General features: G+C 49.6%; 1 protein-coding gene across 2 annotated transcripts in view; it reads left to right on the top strand.

Moving 5' to 3' along the window:
* Nucleotides 1–2,310: 2,310 nt before the first annotated feature.
* Nucleotides 2,311–20,063, top strand: part of CYRIA (CYFIP related Rac1 interactor A) — a 103,101-nt gene continuing 85,348 nt past the window's right edge. The window contains exon 1 of one of the 2 annotated variants that reach the window (XM_045286864.1): nt 2,311–2,329. The gene's annotated coding sequence lies outside the window, so the exon portion shown is untranslated. Of the gene's footprint in view, nt 2,330–19,596; nt 19,640–20,063 lie in introns of those variants that run through there. The other variant, XM_004696047.2, reaches the window with a different exon arrangement.

A 20,063-nucleotide genomic window follows, 5' to 3' on the forward strand; every position in this document is an offset into this window, starting at 1 on the left:
TCAAGAAGCCTCTGCATTTGCTCTGGGAGGACACAAACCGGGTTTTAAATGGAAGAGGTGAAGGGGCGAGAAGACTATTTTAAATGGAAAGCAACTGAAAAGCAGGGGCATGTGGGTGGAAAGCTGGACAGGTGTCACTGAGATGGGAGCGAGAGAAGTGGGGATGAAGCTGGAATCTGTCCCAGGGACCTGATGAACACTGGCCTTAGCAATGGGAGGCCAGGCTCTATTTCTTCATCCTGGGGAAACCATTAAAGGGTGATGCAGTCATAGCTGTGCGGCTCCAGGAAGAGCCATTAGGCTGCGTGTGCAGAGCAGTCCAGGAGGAAGATCATAAGCACCAACCTTGGAGCGGGTGCAGTGGGCGTAATGAGGAGGGGGCGCATGGGAGAGGTCCCAGGAACAGGCTTCCTCGGCCGTGGCTCTCAAGACACAAGGGTGCACAGGGTGCAGTTAGCACGCTGGGTGTCCCCAACAACCCAGCGAAGGCTTTTCAAGGGCACAGGCCTCAACAGTCATTCTTCTTCCCTGTCATCCCTGCCGACACCCCCACCACTTTCCAGCCCCACGGGTACACGAGCCTCGCCTCATTAATGAAATAAAACTGATTATTTGGGGAACGCTGCGATTCACACAGTCTGTGCATGTACGAAGCCACAGAACAGGAGCCCTGTGTATTTCAGGCCTATGGGTGCACTCCACATTGAAGAGGTCATTGTCGTGATGGGATGCAGACTGGAGCCTCCCCAGGCCTCTGACAGCCTCCCGACCTGATCAATCCCATGCAATGTGTGGGAAGCTCAAGTAGCTGTCAGAGTCCGGAGAGGACAAGGCATGGCCAGCAGGACCACAGGAAATGCACGGAGCCTAGATGAGGCTCTCCCCAATGCCCTCGTAAAAGCAGGCAGCCCTCTTGCTCATTCCCCCTCTGACAAACCAGCCTGCCAGGGCAGGGCCCTTGTACCAGGAGTGGAAATCCTCTTGTAGGCTCTGCGGGTCTCTCCACCTCTAGCCCGGGTGGGCTGTGACAGGGCAGGTTATGACTCCCAGGAGAATCATTCCTGATTCTAGCGAGGGTGGAGCCCCACCGCTGTGGGGGAAGGGCCTGGCCTGCAGCCAGGCTCAGCATCCCAATTCATGTGGCAGCATGGAGGGCGAGTGGGGGAGGACAGGCTTTGTGGCTGACGAGGCTGGCTTCCTCCTGAATCTGCCCATAAAAGGATAAAAGTGCTGCTATCTGGTCGGCATTGGGTAGGATTGCTGATGATAAATTTTTTAAAAGTGTGGATTTTTTTTCCTCCTTTTTGCAAAGATGTGTGTGTGCGTGCCTGCTTTCACACAGTTTGAAGCCTGTATGTGCTAACAGATGGATCCAGCCTCATCTTTTATCTGGTGTTACAGAAGATAAAACTGAAATGGGATGATATGCCTCTTCGATTTAAGACAGGGAAGCATGGGGGGCGGGGGAATTAAAAAAGCTCTTCAATGGCAGCTCTTAAGGTAGAAAAAGGAGTGGCCCGAAACATTGTCTGGCTTTACTCACAAGACAAAGGACAGCAGAGCCATTTAAAGTGATTTTTCTTTCTCTCTGACCTCTCCAAAATCTGTCATCTCTGTGTCAGAATTGGGCCAAATTTTAAGGCGATTATGAATTATATATCAAAGGACATCATTACCCAGGAACCCGAAACAAAGGCGCCATGGTTTAAATTGTACAGGCATTCCCCTGCCCTCCCCGCGTCCCGCTTTTGCCCCCCTGTGACAGCCATTTTTTGTCATTGGACTCTTCCTGAAATGGAACAGCAAAGTGTTTTACAAGATGCGCAAGGCGACGTTATGCTAACGAAGCGAATCCTGCAATGCTTAGAAACCGTTCCCCTCTGAACTGGAAAGCTTTTGTCTTCCAAGCCCTGCCCCAACTCAAGGTACTTACATGGGCTAACTGGTCTGGCTTTGTCTTGCCTTATTTAAGGAGCAGCCAGAGAGACCCAGAGAGGGAGGGACTCACTCACAAGGGGGACAGGAGATACATGGGGGTTCTTCGATGACCCTTTATGATAACAGCCTTGCCAGTTCATCTGAATAGCAAACATGCTTTATTCTCTAAGATCTCAGAAGAGCTCACAGACTGTGTGACAATAATGCTTTTCACCCGAAACTGGAACCATTTATTGGATATATAGTGCCTTTTTTTTTTTTTTGCAGTTCTCATATAGATGAGAAAGCTAGCCTGCACCAGGTGCAGAGGACAACGTGGTACCAGGGGACTGTGAAAGCTGCAGCTTTGGCTCCGTGGGCCAGCTTCTCTCTCCCATCCTGTGCTTCTCAGGTGGGTGCTTTAAAGTTCGAAGCTCCCCTTTATGTATCCTAGAGCGAAGCGGGTTTCATTCCTTATATTCACGGCCCTTGGATTGGTTCCGACTCAAGGATGACTCGTCAGACAAAACTGACTTCCCACGGTTGTAGTCTTTACAGAAATAGACTGCAATCTCCTTCTCCCACAGAGGGGAGGAGGATTCGAACCACCCACCTTTCAATTAGCAGCTGAGCATGTAGCCATCGTGCCACCAACAAAACCAAACCAAGCTCCCTGCCATTGAGTCGATGGTCACTCATAGCAACCAGATAAGACAGGGTAGAACTACCCCTGTGGGTTTCTGAGACTGAACTTGTATGGGCGCTAAAACCTTTATCTTCCCCGTCTGAGTGACTAGGGGTTTCAGACTGCAGACCTTCTGGTTTGCAGTCCAACGCATAGCCCACTATGCCACTAGGCCTCCTTCTTCCTTAGATAGGCTTTACATTTTATCTTGAGCTAAATATTCACTGAAGATCTGAGTGTATTCTTAGAACACTTCTAGGCTATGTAGCGTCACTACGCGGTGTTTTCCCCATTTGACAGATGAGATGATTGATGGTCAGAATCCAGAAGTAGCTTGACTCAGGCCACCACTGCACAGCTCAACTCTCTGTGACATTAAATGCACATCTGATAGTCGCGCCTCATCTCCGCTAAATAATAGATCATGAAGTTCCGTGGCTTAGCTCCCATGCAGAGTGTATAGATTTCCTTATGTCGATTTGTCAGGCCTTCCTGAAGCTGGCCAACCCCATATCCCAGCTATTACTAATGGCCTCCTTTGACTCCCTTTATGGTCCCTGCCTTTCCCTCATGCACCCTGTCTTTGTCACACCCCAGGCAGAAGGAAGGATATCATTCTTGACATCAAGGGCTTCCACATTCCTTTCCATTTTGCCCTCTGGCTTCTGCTTCAACATTCACCTTCCTCACTCTCAGTCTCTGCCTCTCTGTTTGCTCAAGTCCAAGGGACCCTTGCCTTCCAGACTCGGCTTAGGCAGTAGCCCCTCCAGGGGACCTTTTCTTGAGTAGCTGCACCCCTCATGGGTAGGGTGGGGGTGGCTGGAGGGGAGATAGGGCAGGGACTGTAGTCGGCTTTTATCCCTGGTGTTTCAGAATTTGCCTGTGCCTCCCAAAGGAGCAAGCACCACTGTGAACATTGTCATTCCTTCTCTGTCTACAAAAGACGGGTTACGTGACACACTGTTCTCATAGCTTTATCCCCAGAGGTGGAGCACTGCAGACAAGGAAAGCTAGGTTGCAGGCAGGACTTCATCCTCCCTGTTAATATCTATTTCTCCAGAGCCCAGAGGGTCGAGTGGGTTACACGTTGGGCTGCTAACGGCAAGGCCAGCAGTTTGAAACCACCAACCTGCCCTTGGGAGAAAGATGAGGCTTTCTACTCCCGTAAAGAGTTAAGTCTCTGAAACCCACAAGGGCAATTCTACTCTGCCCTTATACAGTCACTGTGAGTTGGAATCAACTTGACGGCCGTGAGGTTTTTGAGAGTGAGTTCTTATGTCTCTGGCTGGATGCGTCCTCTGCAGAGACTTGGCCCAGGTGGGAAGGTTAGGTGACTGTCCTCTGGTCCTGCCAAGTGTGTGGCTGCATGTGGACCCCAGTAAGGAATCACAATTGCTGCTCATTCATCAGCCCCACAGAGATAGGCTCTTGGCACCATACCCCACTGACATGCTAAGAAGGAAGTTGGTGTCCCATGTGTGAAGTAGCTGATCGACCATTCAATCAACACACTCACTACCATTGAGCCTAATCCGACTCATGGCGACCAGATAGGCTGGGTAGAAAACCGCTCCTCTGAGTTTCTGAGCCTCTAACTTGTTGGGAGTAGAAAGCCTCTTCTTTTTTTCCCCCCAGTGGAACTGGCTGGTGGTTTTAAACTGCTGACCTTCAGTTAGCAGCCCAGTGTCTGACCACTGTGTCACCAGTAGTGAAGGAGCAGGTTAGATGGTAGAATGAACATAGGCTTCAAAATTAGACAGGCCCACATGGGGACCTCATTGTTGCGGCTGACTAGCCCTGTGACCACAGAACTGTCACCTAAACACTTGGGGCTTTGGTTTCTATATCTGTAATGTAAGAGAGAGAGAGGCAATGAGGAGCTCATGTGATCATTGACATTATTTTGTAAAATGTTTGATACATAAGGTATTGTCATGACATCGGCCATCATCATTCTGAAAAAACTCAAGATCGGAAAACAGTAAATCATGTGATTAGTAGTAATATAGCAAAAGGATTTTACCATTACTGAAAAAGTCACCATATGTTATTTCAAGTATTGCAGGGATCAAGAAAAGAAGAAAAGACAAATTTAAGGCATCAGCATAGGAATCAATGAAAATCATCAGCCAGTTTAAAACCTAGCAGCCAAGGCTATCTTCCCAGGTCCTCCCGAGTGACCTTCAACCTCCAGTGAGTCCAGTCAACTCTTTGCATCATGGTGGAACTCCCTCTTGAGCTTTAGGTGGATTTCCTTCCTTTTCTTAGCCTGGCTCTCTGGATAGTGTGAGCATAAGATGCTCTAGCTTCCGGAGTTGTGCGTGGGAGAAATGATCCAGATGAGGAGGAGAGGAAGGGGCCAGACTTCCCAAAGGACAAAGCTGGTTGTTTGGTGTTTGACTTTTCTAATGTATTTCCTAAAGCTGTGTTTTCCTAAGGTATTTTTCCCAAAGCTGTATTTTCCTGTATTGTAATGCATTTTCCTATTTCCGTCTTGTGTTACCCCGGGTCCTACCTGGGTCCTAACCAAGCTTGTTCTTGAGTTCCAAGTAAGCTTTGGGGAGGAAGTGTGGAAATCAGAGTAACATATCTTTCTGAACAGGAACGTGACGCAGCCCTGGGCCCTGAAAATCGGCATTCGTCTGAGAGTCTGTAAGAAATGCAGTACTGGGCCTGCGACAGTCGCCTCCTTTCAGCTTGGGCATTCCTCCGGGGAATCGGATGGTCGAGTGAGTTGCCATTCGTAGACAAGGAAGGACAAAAATATCCTCATTCTGCTCCCAGCTCTGGTGCCTGACAAGCCACTCAATCCTGTCCCCTCTAGAATTAGCTCTGAACCCTTGGCTTTGAATTAAAAGGCTTTGTGAGTCTTATGGCTTCTGGTCACATTCAGATCTTAAGAGAGACACAGAGGAAGGCACTCGGTGCTGATGTCTGTCCTTCTAGAGACCGGCACCTTCTCTGAGTGCAGGGGCCGGAGATCTGGAATCAAGCAGGGAAGCTTCAGGAACGGCTGTAGTTAGACTACTCTCCACCACTCTGCTGACTGCAAGACCCAGAGGCTCAGGGACCACAAAGTGTGTGCCTGTCATCCCTCTTTTCTTCCGAGTTTCTGGGTTTTGTCAGCCTCGTCACAGGTTTGTGGTTCTTCAATGACTAGGGCTCGCTCTGTCCTAACGTCTGTAGGACTTCCCACCCAGCACTGTACCCACTTGGGGTGGCTGGTGTTACATGCACGATGAATTCCAAGTTCATTCTAAGGGGATGAAAGGATTGTCTTTAAAAAGTGGTGCTTGAACAGTTCAAAAGCCAGGCTGCCTGCTGTTTGTCTTTACAAGTTGCCTCCTCCTTGCAGGAGGAGAGCTTGGCGGCTCACCTCTCAGGATGTTTCTGCTCATAATAGCAAGTGACTTAAATAAAACTACACCTTGGGCCAGTGATGCCGTGGTTGTCAGGTCTAAGCCAGGTCTCTGGGCCTGTGACTTCTCACCATTTCATCCTGTTACGCTCCAAAGGAAGTAGAGTCACACTTGTCATCCTCTTCTCCTGGTGCCACTCTGGAGCTATGTGCAGTGGGCTGTGTGCCCGCTCAAGAGACTGGGTTTCCACTCGCTTGAAACCTGGCCCCGCCTGCCTTGCCCACCAACCACTGCTGAGCACCTGCCAGCCACCAGCCATCATGTCAGAGCAGCAGCTTTATCACCTGCTCATCTACCTGGTTCCTACAAGCTCATCCCAGCTCCCTTCTTTTCCTTCTGGATGCTGTGATGTTCAAGGTTCTTGAATAGGCTGCCCTGTTTCAATTACTTGACATTGGAATTTGTCAACCCGTGACAATCCGATACTTTGGGCAGAATACATCTTTGTGGTCACAAGTGAGGGGGCCTATCCACTGTATTGTAGGATACTTAGCAGTATATCTTCAAACTATACACAGCAGTGCTTCCGTCTGTGGGGCGTAGGGTAGCTGTGAGTTGGGACCAAAGCCAGGGCACTAATAACAAGATCCACTAGATGCTCTATAGCCCTACCTGTGACCAAAAATGTCTGCATGGCTAACAAATATTTCCCCTTAAAACAAACACACAAACAACCAATAACCAAAGAATGGATTCCAACTCAGAGAAGCTTGAAAGGCCAGAGTACAAATGGCCCATAGGGTTTGCAAAGCTGTCATATTTCTGCAAGCAGAGGTGGCATCCTGAGGGTTGGTGGTACCAGTGTTCTTACTCACAGTATCCACGCCTCTCCCGTGGACCTCCTCCCATATCAGACCATGCCGAATGCCTCGGAGTGTTTGGTACAGTATTTAATCATATCTGATCAATATGCTTATGAATTGCGTAAATGCAGTGCTTCTCAGATGATTTGACTACTAACAACTAAATGGTTTTGTAAACTCTTTCTACATTGAATGGCCGCTTTACTGCTTACAGCATGATGAGGAGCTGAACTTTGTAAGTGCCTCTTTGTACTGCCTTGTATTGTGACTCAGTGAAACCACACAGCGTGTCCTTGTAATTGTCCAATAAAGACAACATTAGAAGACTCAATAAGTAAATTAGCTTCGACGTTTAGACCTGTCATATATTGATACATGTGAGCTGGGTACAAAAAATTGTTTTCCTTGTTATGAATATCCTTACGAGTTTTAAAAGTAGCTTAAAATTAAAATGATACATTTCTGATGAAAGCATGCACCGATATTTTCTAGACGGTCATTTTGGTGACACGTCCTCTGACAGTATCCCCTGGTGTGGCCCGCATCCCCCCCACCCTACCAGTGATGCCCCTGGGAAGCAGGCGGCCCCGTCTTCCTTCTGGGGAACCGCTGGCGAGTTTCAACTGTTGACTTCCCATGTAAGAGCTGAGTGTCTTACCTCTCTGTTACCAGGGCTCCTTCCTCACTGTTCTACATTCATCAACGCCCACGTGCGTCCTTTGTCTTATTTTAGCCTCCAAGTCAAGTGGAAGGAAAGTAAGGATTTTTGCTCCCCTTGCAGATGAGGAAATTGAGTCCAAGATAGGGAAAAATATTAACCAAGGCAGTGGTTCTCAACCTTCCTAATGCTGTGACCCTTTAATACAGTACCTTATGTTGTGGTGGCCCACCAACCATAAAATTATTTTCGTTGCTACTTCATCACTGTAATTTGGCTGCTGTTATTGGGTGACCCCTGTGAAAGGGTCGTTTGACCCCAAAGGTGTCACGACCCGCAAGTGGAGAACCACTGGTCCAAGGTGAGCAGTGGGTTGGAAACACAGTAAAGCTATCCTCTCCTTTTCCTGTCTTTCCAATCCAGGGTCCTCATGGATCAGACAGTGGCGTGTTGGCAAATCTTTAAGACCTGGTTTTTCAAGGAGAGAAAAGTCCTAATTGGAAGCCTATGCCAATTTTTGTGGTGTAAATTCCCCTACTTTGGCTGGTTTTAAAAAGGCGAGGTGACCATGAAGTTCAGAAGGAATGCAGGCAATTGATGGGATGAGCTAGAACAAGCGAACTCCAGGAAATCAGTGGATTCATAGTCTAGCTCTCTTCTGGATCTTGTTTCTCTACTCCTTTAAGCCCCATAGATATACACACTTACTACTCTGGTGTGCTCTGGGGAATGCATTTGCTCAGTAAAAGCTTCCAACCACCTCTCTCTTCTGTGGTGTGAACTCTTCTTAGAATCTTTCCATATAAGGGGTTGCTGGAGCAGTAAACCAGATCAGGTCTTAAAGCAGAAACCCTTAGGGATTCCATCAATGTTATTTCTTGTGCTGTCTGAACTCCAGCATGGGGATTAAATGCTGTTGTCGTTGTTGGACGTGCAGTGTTTGGTGCTTGGGAGATGTCGAAGTAAAGATAGCCAATGGGCTGGCTATTGGGTACACAAGTATGGAGCATAAAAAATGGGTCCCAACTGAGTTAATGCCAAAAATTGAGCTATGACTACTGTGATCTCTAATTTCTTCACCTGTCAGGAGCCATTCGTCACTGTTGATATAAAGAGTTAGTGAACTCTGTGTCGTAGACATTTACTTCAGTGTCTCTCACAAAGTAGGTGCTAAATGAAAGGTGAAGTAAAGAAGTAAATGTTAACTTCTCTCCCTTATCTTTCTCTCCCAGATATGGGCTGTAAAAACGTGTTATAAGGGATCAATTCTTATAGTCTTGGCCCACGTTATTGCCATTAAGATACTGGTTGTTGAGGCCAAAAGCTCTTGGATCCACAGAAATTGGTTCTTTAATACAAGTGTTCTGGAAGGCTTAAAGAACCTCAGGACCAAAAGGAACCATGCCCTATGGCTCTAATTCCAAGCAGTTGAACAGGAGAGGGGAACACCTCCCCAAATAGGAGATGAAGAGAGACTATTGGCTTCACAGTCATGGATAGCAGGGAAGAACTCTTGCCTGGTTATCAGGAGACCAACATTCTCCACCCATCTTGGATACACGTGGTAATATAGGCCTGGGGAGTGGCTTGAAGGAGCCCAGGTGGTGTAGTGGTTATGCATTGGGCTGCTAATTGCGAAGTCAGCAGTTTGAAATCACCAAGTCAGGAGTGACATTTAGTATTTTTCCCCCTGAAGTTTGTTGAAGGTCCTCGAAGGGTTTTAAGCAGGGAAGGGGTTAAGCATGATCCGTTCCATGTTTTAGACACTTCTTTCTGCAGAGGTTCTAGACCCACGGTCCAGGGAGGATACATCCAGTTAGGAGGTTGATACAACCAGCCAATGGAAAGTTGATGAGGCAACGAGCAGGCTCTCCATGCTGCCTGGTTAGACAGCAACTGCTCTGCGATGTCAGAACCAAAGAAGACACTGATGAGGACAGAAGTGTCAGAGGAGAAGCAGAGAAGCCTTCCTGGGGAAACCGAGATTGCTGTTGGCTTCAAGAATGGAGGGGAAAGTCTGGCTGCAGGAGAAGACAAGAAAACCCAAGGAAGCAGTCAACGTCTCTGGGTTTCAGCTGTAGTTTCTCTAAGAGGAGCCTTGGTGGCATCATGGTGAAGCATTCCTCTGCTAACCGAAGCTCGAAAGGTTAGCGGTTCTGCCGGAGAAACATGGCAGTCCCTGCTTCCATTCAGATGACCGCCGTGGAAAGCAATTCCCTCTGCCCTGTAGGGTCTCCCTAAGTCAGAGTTCACGGAAAGACCAGGGGTTTCCATGAGTGTGGATGCAGGTTTAGAAATGCTCTCACATGGGGCTCATTTCCACCCAGGATGCTTTGCCACCAGGGCCTTCCTGCGTGAGTGGGGTCTGTAGATCTAGCAACGTGAGCCACACATAAAAGATGCTCCTTGGATGACACTGGAGAGTAGGGCTGCCAGGAATCTAGAGGTGGTGGGTGGGGCTCAGGTGACACTTCCCTTTTGGGGGCGGGTTGGTTTTTGGCTTCCTTGAGGTTTTTTTGTTTGTTCCTTGTTCCTTTTTTCTTTTTCCGTTGGCGGGGGTTGGGGGGCTGGCCGGCCTTGGGGGGGGGTGTGTGTGTTCACATCCTGCAGCCCTGGGCTGCCTGGAAGGCAGGGGCCCTTTGCTTCTGGAGGCTTAATGAGGGCTGGATGCTGATCATATGACTTCGGATTTGCCTCACAGCAGGGAGCCCAGGGAGGGGAGCAGCTGGGCTATTGTCTGGGTCCTAATGGCCATTGTTTGTCTTCCAGAGCTGGGGTGACCCTTGTCAGTGCTGTAGATCAAGCTGAGGCTCCAGCTGTCCCAGGTATCTTCTCAATCAGACTATCATCTGGATGCTGACTCCCTCTCCCCTTTACTATTAATAATGGGAGTGCTCTGTTCCCCTCCCCCCTCCCCCCACTGGGCCTGTTTGTGAAACTGGTCCTCTGTGGCCTTCGGCGTGAAGGATGGTTAGCTGCATAGGTGTCTAAGTGAAATGAAATTTGTACTTGCTGTGAAAAACTTCCGTGAAGTGTTATAAAGCAGAGTTTCCTGGGAAATTATGTGAGATGAACAGTACTCCCTCTGATGCTCACAAGAGGAAAGTGAGCCCAGAGGAGTGAAAGGACTTGCCCAAGCTTACCCAGCCAGTCACCGCTGGAGTGAAAACCCGCAAACAGACACCCGCCAGACTTCAGTGAATCCCTGCTTGATTTGGATGGGGCCATTCCGTACAAAGGGTTCGTTTCCATTGTATTTTTAGCAGAGGTCAGGATCATAAATAATGCTGTCAAATGCCATAGGTGAAGCTGCTACAGAAACATTACATTGGAGGGCTGTTCTAACTATGGAGGGTCCTAAGTTCCGAAGACAGCTCAGGCCCCAAACTCCTTCGTGATTTAGATGGCAGGGAGTGACTTGCCCCAAGGGAATGCCTGGGAGGTATAAACAGTGAAATACTGCCTCCTAGCCCAAAGGTTGGCAGTTCAAACCCACCCTCAGATGTCTTTTGAGACAGGCCTGGAAGTCCACTTCTAAGAGCTCAAACACAGGCTTGAAAATCCTCTGAAGCAGTTCTACTCCATGCGCATGGGGTTTCCATGAGCTGGAATTCACTGGATGGCAACGACATCAAGTGGCCACGCTGAGACTGGAACCCAGATCTCTTGCATCTCGACTCAGGTGTTCTGTCTTTCACCATGGCCCTACTGCCTGCTCTCTGTAGATCACGCAACATAAGCCATCTAAAAGATACTCCTTTCATGTCACTGGAGAGCAGGGCTGCCGGGGAATCTAGAGGTGGTATGTGGGGCTCAGGTGGTATTTACCATGTGAGAGCCGGGGTGGCTGTTTTGTACATGGGTGCAATGTAGTGGAGGACCACAGAACCATTGGAAACGTGGACAACCAGTAACGAGCCACATTGGCTTTTCAATTGTGTCAGTGTAGTGTGATCCTGGCACCACTTCTCTGTTTCTTATACCTTGCTGCCATGGGCCTTGTGTTAGTCAGGGTGGACTAGAGAAACAAATCCAGAGACACACATATATGTGTAAGAGAGAGCTTTATATCATAGAGCAATCGTGTATTGAGAAAACATTCCAACCCAGTCCAAATCAAATGCATAAGGCCGATATTAACCCCTATGCCCCATATGAGTCTATAAATTCCTCTTCAGACTCATGCAGCACATGCAATGATGCTGAATGCAGGAAGATCACAGGCCAGTGGGTGGGAAGTCTAGTGGATCCAGTGGTGGTGGAAGCATCTCCAGGGCTCCTGCAGGTATCAGTGTGGCTCCATGTGGCTTGTCAACAGGAAGGTGAAACCAGAGAGAGAGGAAGTTCCCAGAATCCCCATGAGAAGTCCACACCCATAGGGAGGGATCAATCAGGCTGTGACCTGACTGACAGGCTAGACTCCACCCCTTCATTCTTTTATCAAGTTGACATGAAATTGTGTATCTCCCACAGACCTTGGCCCTCTGTCACATTTGTTGATATCTGACAGTGACGGTCAGCTTTACCACCCACCTCCCAAGGGGGAAATCATAGTTGCTGAAGGTCAGATTGGCTCCAAGTCCTGCAATGGATCCCTTTACATATATCGTATATACTCGAGTATAAGCTGAGCCGAAGATCAGCCGAGGCACCTAATTTTACCACAGAAACGGCATTGAAAATGTCCTGAAAAAACTCGGCTTATACACGAGTAAATATGGTAATTCTGTAGGTAATCCTAACACCCACGTGGGAGGAAGCTAAAGTTCTTACCGTCCCACCGAGCTGGGGCTGAAATTCACCCACTGGACTCCAGATCCTGGGCTCCTCGCAGGGCCTCCTTCTCACGGCCGCACTTCTAAAAGCATCCCTTACCTGTGTTTGCTCATCAGCTAAAGATCAAAATCCGTGTATGCAAGAGCCTTCACAGGCTGCGCCAGCCTCTTTGTCGACTGTGACTCCCACCTCCTTCCCCAGCCACCCCTTGGCACTGCCGTCTCGGAGAGCAGAGGCCATCGTTATAATTCCCCCATAAGCCCTTCTTCAGAGCTAGCAGCAACCGTCGGCAAAGATGACTTAGACGTGTCCCCTGCTCAGAGAGAACTCCCTCTCCCACGACAGAGATGAAGCATGGATCTCAATGGCTCTGACAGTTTAGAAGAGGAAGCTCATGGGACCCTAAAACTAACCTCATGGGATCCTAAAACTAACCCCTGCAAGTTGCACACGACCTGCCTCCATCTTACCTGCATCGAACAGACATTGCTTCTGAAGATCAGTGAGGACAGGAGGTGCCTAAAGCCAGGCTGCACTGCGGATAGACCCCGGTTTCTTTACCTTCCTAGAAAGCTTCTGTGCCGCATGGAGGTGCCTTCCCGACTTGTCTCCCTGGGGATGACCAGTCACGGGCTCTGCAGTAGGCACTGTTCGTCCCCGTCCCTTCTGCCAGCATCCTGATGAATGACAAGGCGGGTGTTGGCTGCTGATAGCGCAGATATGTTTAAGTATGTACTTTAACCCAAGTCCTAAAGATAGCGTTACGACCCCAAAGGGGGAGAAGAGAACACAAGAACAGACAGGTGCCGGGGCGTCGGTCATACTGTTGCTGGAGAATGTCTGGGAGAGGAAGATGCTGATCTTCTGGGGTAACTGAGGGCCTCCCCATAGTCCCTAACCCGGGGAAGGACCTGTAGGAAGTAGCACTGTGAACTGCTGTCTCTGAGAGACAAATGGTGCATTGTCCTGGTTTGGCAGTGAGACGGGAAGGTGGATGAGGTGTCGGCCAGTTTGACGGGCATCCTGCCAGCCTCGTGAGAGGACGTGGTATTCTAGTGGCTGTTCAGGTGTGATGATGGTCATGGACAGACCTGGAATTGGGAAATCGAACGAATGGGAGCCCCGGAGGAGAGCCATTGCCCTTATCATGGCTCTGTCACCATTCGTTGCTTCTCTTAGCGCCCCATGCCAAGTGACCCCCGTCTGTGAGTGGTGGACTCGGGCCTCTTCGTTGCACAGGATCACAGCGGGGAGCCAGTCTGGCTTGGGTTCAAATGTCTGTTTGCCCACTACTTCCTCTGAGCACAAGACTGGACACCTAACTTCTTGAAGTCTGTCTCCAGCTCCTCGGTTGTAAGATGTAGACAAGCGTGCCATTTTTGGCAGGATTGATGGGGAGGTGCGGGGCGGGGGCGGTGGTGCATGAAACATCGCTCGGCAGTGTTCGGCACAGCACCTGGTACACAGCACAGAGCATGCTCAGGTCACAGTGGGTACTCTTCTGTCCCCTTCCCAGGTTTCTTGGTCTCTGACAGCCTAGGGTTGCCAAAGTCATGAGCATTCTGCATCAGTCACGATTGGCGACACTTGTCTGCTCCCTGTAATGCAGTCCCAGTGCTGGGATGGAAGCGGCCTGGCTGTGAGTGGGGAGAACTGAGCCCCAGTCCTGGCTTTTCCGTCTGCTTGCTGGGTAGCCTTAGAGGCACCTGTTCCCTTCTCCGGCTCTAGGGCATCCCTTGAGTAACAGCAATAATGATGACACAGCAATACCTAATACTTCCTTAGGGCGTTAGACCCGGAGCTGCTTCCACGTCACAGTGGATGTCATCCTTGCTGCAGCACAATGAGATAGATAAATGATAGAGACTCATAACCCCTGTACAGAAGAGGACACTGAGGTTCAGGAAACTTAAATAACTTGCTCACGATCAGAGTTGGAATTCAAACCGCGTGCGTCCCAATCTGTGCTCTGAACACCCGTTCTGAGCTGCCTCCGCACGAAGGGCCAGGTATCTGTGCTTGTTATAAAACCACATCTCTAAAAATAATCCCCTGCTGAAGCCCCAAGCAGCAACCCGAAAATGCCTCCCTGCCTGTGTTATTGTAAGGTGCAACACAGAACCAGGCAGTCGTGCCCCCTGACCCACCCCGGGGCACCCAGCTTTCTCCCTGAGCTTCTCTAGTGCACCTGGAAGACCACTTCACTAGAAGCCCTGTGATGCCCCTGGTTACATCAATGCCACCCAGAGCCTCTTCAGAAAGTAGACTGAGGGCCATGGCTTTCTTGGTCCATTTGTTGTACGTGTATTGGCGGCGTGAGTTTAACTCAAAACTGATTTCCTGGTTTCAGACTGATAGCATTTGTTCCCTCCTTGGCCAGACACTCTTTGGGAGGCAGATTGCCCAGGATGTTGAAGACGAGAATCCAGACCCCAAAAAGGCTTATTGTGGTTGGCTGCCACCAAGCCGATTTTTGCGCATGGTGACCCTGCTAACCAAGCAGGATGATCACATTCCTTGTCTCACGGTTATGCAAGCCACTCATAGGTCTTTCTCCCACAGAGCCAAAGCCTACAGCCCCCCAATCGCCAGGCAGATGTAGGATCTGCTTCGAGTTCCCCCAGTTCAGGCCAGGCCCCAGCTATAGGCTGGCCCTGGGAGAAACTGAGTCTCGTGTCCTTTCAGAGGTCAGCAACTTCTCCAGTGAGTGACCTCGGCTTCCCCGACCGGCTGCCTATTCGGTGGCCTTGGGCTGCCTGGACAAACGGCCACAGCCACCGCCTTGCGTAGGGCTTACTGGTTATTACCACAGTTGGACATTCTAGGGTGGGGTTTCCAGGCTCAAAGCACCCACCAGTCCTTGTAAAGCATATTATTAAAGCTGGTCACACCCTTACATCTCACTGCCTCTAGCATCTTTATACTGCCTTTATAAAGCCCAGCTGCTTTATAATCAAGCTGCATCAGCCTGTTCTTTGCATAAGCCTATAAGCCCAACTAATGTAGGAGACAGGCTGGCGAACAAAGAGAGACGGTGTTATTATAAAGGAGTGTTTGTGTAGAGTGGGAATTGGGGGGGCTGTCTGGGAGAGTTCCCCCCATCCCTAGACCCCTCCCCACCAGCACAACTGGGCATAAAAATAACTGACCCCATGAGAAGGGGCAAGAACCATGTGCAAAGTGACCATATGTCCTGTGTACCTGGGACAGTCCCAGTTTATGCCTTATGCCTGTTGTCCCCGAGGTATTGTTAATTGGGCTCCTTTTCGCTCTCAACATTCGGGTGATAAATTACACGGCCACCCTCATTATACAAGGGCGCTTCAAAATTCAGGGGAAAGTCCCATGATTTTTTTTTTCATCCATTTTTTCGTCCCCTTTTCAAAGGCCCCCTTGTATGTGATCCTGTGTGTCCACGTGGCGAGCAGACTTCGGATATGTGCAGATATCTTTGAGCCGATCCCAAATCCCGGTGACCCTTGTGTGTCAGAGTAGAAATGTGAGTCCCTCGGATCTTTGGCAGATGACTTTTCAGAAGACGGCGCCTCTGGGTCCAAGCTATCAGGGAGCTTAACTGTGTACTCAAATAGTGTCATAGATGGTAAATGTGACGCAGAAGCCCTGTACGGTGTGCTTCAGTAGCTCGACGCTGGCCACGGGAAGCTAGCGCGATTGCATGTTGCGGGGTAAGTTAACTCATCACTTCACAGCACTGTGCAGTGGAGGGGTGAGACCTGGAACCAGAATGTCAGAGAGAACGCCGTTTTGATCCTCTCTCATCACCTACTATCTCTGGGATCTTTAGGGAATTATTTCAGCTTCCTCACATTATCAATTAGGCATACCCGTACAGACCTCACAGAGTTGGTGTCATTATTAAATAATCTATTTAAAGCACTTAGTTTATGTCCTGACACATACCAAGCTGTCAGCAAGTGGTGCCTGCCATTATCTTCATCATCATCATCATAATTGTCGTCAGGCCACCACTATGATTACTTTGGCCCACGCCCCTGCATCGTGCAGTGCACGGTAAGATCCCTGCACTGCCTCCTCCCTACAGGTCGCTGGGGCTGAGCTTAGGCACCATCCACAGAAGCTCTTGGGTCCCTGGGGACAATTCCTGCCTCCCCACTCCCCCAAACACACACAAACCAGAAGGGCACTGTCAGTGCGGGGGACATGGGCAGAGTCTCTTGTCTGCCTGCCCAGCTGGTCCAGCCCTGTGGGTCATGGGAAACAAGTTCCCAGGACATCATCCCTTCCACCCACCATGATGACTCTCATCTGGGGTCCGCCCTTGGTCCACTCCCTGTCCCAGCCTCCTCTCTCCTCACATGTGATGCAGCGCACGCAGCAAGGCCCGCGTGTCATTCCGTCATTCCCCTGTGCTGACTAGCGCCTGTGGATGGTCACCAAGGGGGGCTGGGGGCCAAATGTCTGGTCCTGCCTGGGCAGCTCTACACAGCACAACCTGCTGGGAGTTTTCCTCTCCTCTCCCTTGGAGGAAAGGTGTCATGTGCTTCTAGTCTTTTTCCACTCTCCCTGCCTTGCCTGAGCTTTCTGCCTGTTTTCTCTTCAGACGAGTTGATTTGAGAGGGTATATTTTATCATGGTGGTGTGGTGGTGATGCGTTGGCCTGCTAACTGCAAGGTCAGCTGTTTGAAACCACCAGCCACTCCTCAGGAGAAAGATGGGGCTTTCTACTCCAGTAAAGAGTTATGGTCTCAGAAACAGACAGGGGCAGTTATTCCCTGCCCTGCAGGGTGGCTGGGGGTCGGAACCCAGTTGTTGAGAGTGAGTCTGCTTATTCTCTGGCTTATTTTAGAATGAGCAGTCCTGCGTGGTGAAAATGGGTAACTGAAAAGTCAGCATCCCATGTTCACCCAGAAGTGCCTTAGAAGAAGGTCTGATGATCTTTTTTAATCAGCTGTTAGGAATCCTATGGAGCCCAGTTCTATTCTAACCCACATTTCATTGCTATAGGTCAGAATTGATTAGACAGCAACTAGTTAAGAATGGGAATTCAAACCAGACTGCCTCAATTCAAATCTTGAATTCATCGCGGAACATAGTGGACAAGTGACTTGTTTACCGCTTTCCCCATCTGTAGGAAGGGACTCTGTGAACGCCCCACCTTTTGTGATTTCTGGGAGGTCTTAGTCAGTCTCTAAAGGCATAGTGCTCAACAAAGCCTGGCACATAGTGAGTTCTTGGAATAGCAGCTAGTTTTATTATCTGCTCTTGGATCCCTGGGGGTGTCATGGTTAAATGCTCAGCTTCTAAGGCAGTGGTTTTCAACCTGTGGGTCGTGACCCCTTTGGGGGTTGAACGACCCTTCCACAGGGGTCACCCAATTCATAACAGTAGCAAAATGATAGTTATGAAGTAGCAACGAAAATAATTTTATGGTTGGGGGGTCACCACAACCTGAGGAACTGTACTAAAGGGTCCTGGCATTAGGAAGGTTGAGAACCACTGTACTCAGGGAAAGGTTGGCCATTCAAATCCACTAACTGCTCCAGGGGAGAAAGATGTGGTAGTCCGCTTCCAGACAGACAGGCAGTCTTAGAAACCGTTGGCGACAGTTCTACTTTATCGTTTCGCGTCACGATGAGTCAGAATTGACTACAGCAGCTGGTTCAGTTTTCTTACATCTTAGTGATGCACATTGCTCTTGCCGCTATCAGAAACCGGTCACACTGAGCCTTTCTGATTGAGAATCTAGGCTCTGCTTCTCACGAACTGTGGAAGCTTGACTGAGACTCCCACTCGGGGCTTCAGATTGTCTACCTGCCCCATCTGGAGGTTGGGAATGTGGTCTTCTCGTTCCCTTTGTCCTCTCGGGAGCTATATTGCTTTCTCTTGGGTTGCCCCCTGCCTTCCCCTCTCATTCTCAGAGCCATTTAAAGTTGTCCATGGCCGCTCTTACACAGGGAGCGTTCTAAGCCTTGCTCAGTGCCTTCACTGAATGTGGTCTGGGTGAAAATCATAGTACACTGAGCGTGTCCTTCGATGGAAGTCAGGAGACCTTAGTTCTAGCACCAGCTCTGCTGCGAGACCTTGGATCCGTCATCTCGGGTCTTTGATTCCAGCTTCTCCAATTTTCAGATTAGAAAGCGCCCCACTCTGTTTGTACCTCTTTCAGAATTCATACTACCGACAGTCCTTGGTTGGCCACAGAGTGGGAGAAGACACAGACTCCCAGTCATGTCTGTTGGTCATTGTCTCCTTGGGGCGCGGCAGAGGAGGACTGGAGGAACCGGCTCTGGCTTAGATGGAAGAAATAAGCATGATGTTATGCGAGGTGATGCTGTGTGTGGAGAGAGGAGACAAGTTTCAAGTTTCCTTCTCTGCTTGATCTCTCTTCTCCCTAGTGGACATTTGGCCTATGGGTGACTCACACAGTAAACCGCCAGCAATCACTTCAAAAAACTTGGATGCTTCTCAAAGATATGCTTACTCTCCTTGCCTCCCATTTGTTTGGATGGCACGGGAAATCATTTACAGAATCGGGCCAGGGCCTAGAAGGCTACTAGCTGTGGGACCTGGAGCGAGCCGCTGTCTCTTTAGGCCCTGTGATCTTTATCACGTGGAGGGGGGAGTGAGAGATAGGTTAGAATCCTCACCATCCCAACACTAGTCTGTGGGCCAGAGCCAGGCTAAGCCAGTTCCAAACAACCCCCAAAGCTTTGTAACAATACAAGGAGGCTGTCCAGACATTGCTAGGACATCCCTTTATCTTTTCATTCCATTTCCATGCAAACTTTTTGAAGTTCCTCTTAGAGATTCCTGATCCCTATTCTGGCTCGTTATTTGAACTAGCTCCCCCAGGTGCACAGCCAGCTGAAGGGCACCACTGGAGTGGGTGGGCCTGGTGTCTGAGGGTTTACCTCGTCGGTTGGTCTGCATGCCCTGCCCTGCTGGAAGTCCAGCACCAGGATGCAAAGTACGGTTACAATCGCCTATTTGAGCAGCGTGTTCAATTCATCAGGTGACAGGTGGTCCTAGTGATGTGCCTTTGGATTGGGGAACTTCTATAAGCTTCTATAAGGAAGTGAAATGATATTTTCAGTAGAGGTCTGTTTCGGAAGAAAAGACTCTGGAGGTATTTGAGCACCGTGGTCGGGAGAGTACTCACCTTTCTCCTGGATCATTTATGTTTGTTGTGTGGTAGAAGAGAGCAGGACGCTTGCTGGGCTCAGCCTGGGGAATCAGACCCCATTCCTACATGACAAGCATCTCGTCATGCCGACAGCATCGCAGAAGAAAAGCAGTGGGGATGGGTTAGCTCCTTCTGATCATCGGTTCTCCTCACCAACTTCTCTTTTATTTCTAGATTCTCTGGCGACACCCTTGGCCTCCTAGCCACAACCACGAGGTAAGGGACATTTTCCCATCCTAGGATCCTTCCTCCTAAAAACGTAACCCTTTCAATGTGGAACCTAAGGCTCCTGGTGAAGCAGTCCCTGCATCCGGGATGCCCACTCCTGAGCGTTCTGTCCCCTGGACTCAGGAGTGGGAAATGGAATTGATGGGCACCCAGCCCGAATTCAGGAGAAGCCAACTTCTCTCCCCTTGTGTCCGTCATGACCTGGCTTCCCGAATGCAGGGCCTGCCCCACCAGTGCGGGCTTAGAAATCACTTTCTCATCAGGCCAAGGACTGTTCAGAGTTGCTGTGTTTTCGCTATCATTTCCTTCCTTCTGCCCCCCCCCTTCACTTCCTGTTTTTTTCTTCCTCTTTCCCCACCCCCACCCCATCTCTCCAGCTATATCCCTTGTTGTCTGAGAACAGGAACAAAGC

The sequence above is a fragment of the Echinops telfairi genome, unplaced genomic scaffold, assembly GCF_000313985.2.
Source record: "Echinops telfairi isolate 266 unplaced genomic scaffold, ASM31398v2 ScPeMD7_9;HRSCAF=40, whole genome shotgun sequence".
In the NCBI taxonomy this organism is placed as follows: Eukaryota; Metazoa; Chordata; class Mammalia; order Afrosoricida; family Tenrecidae; genus Echinops; species Echinops telfairi.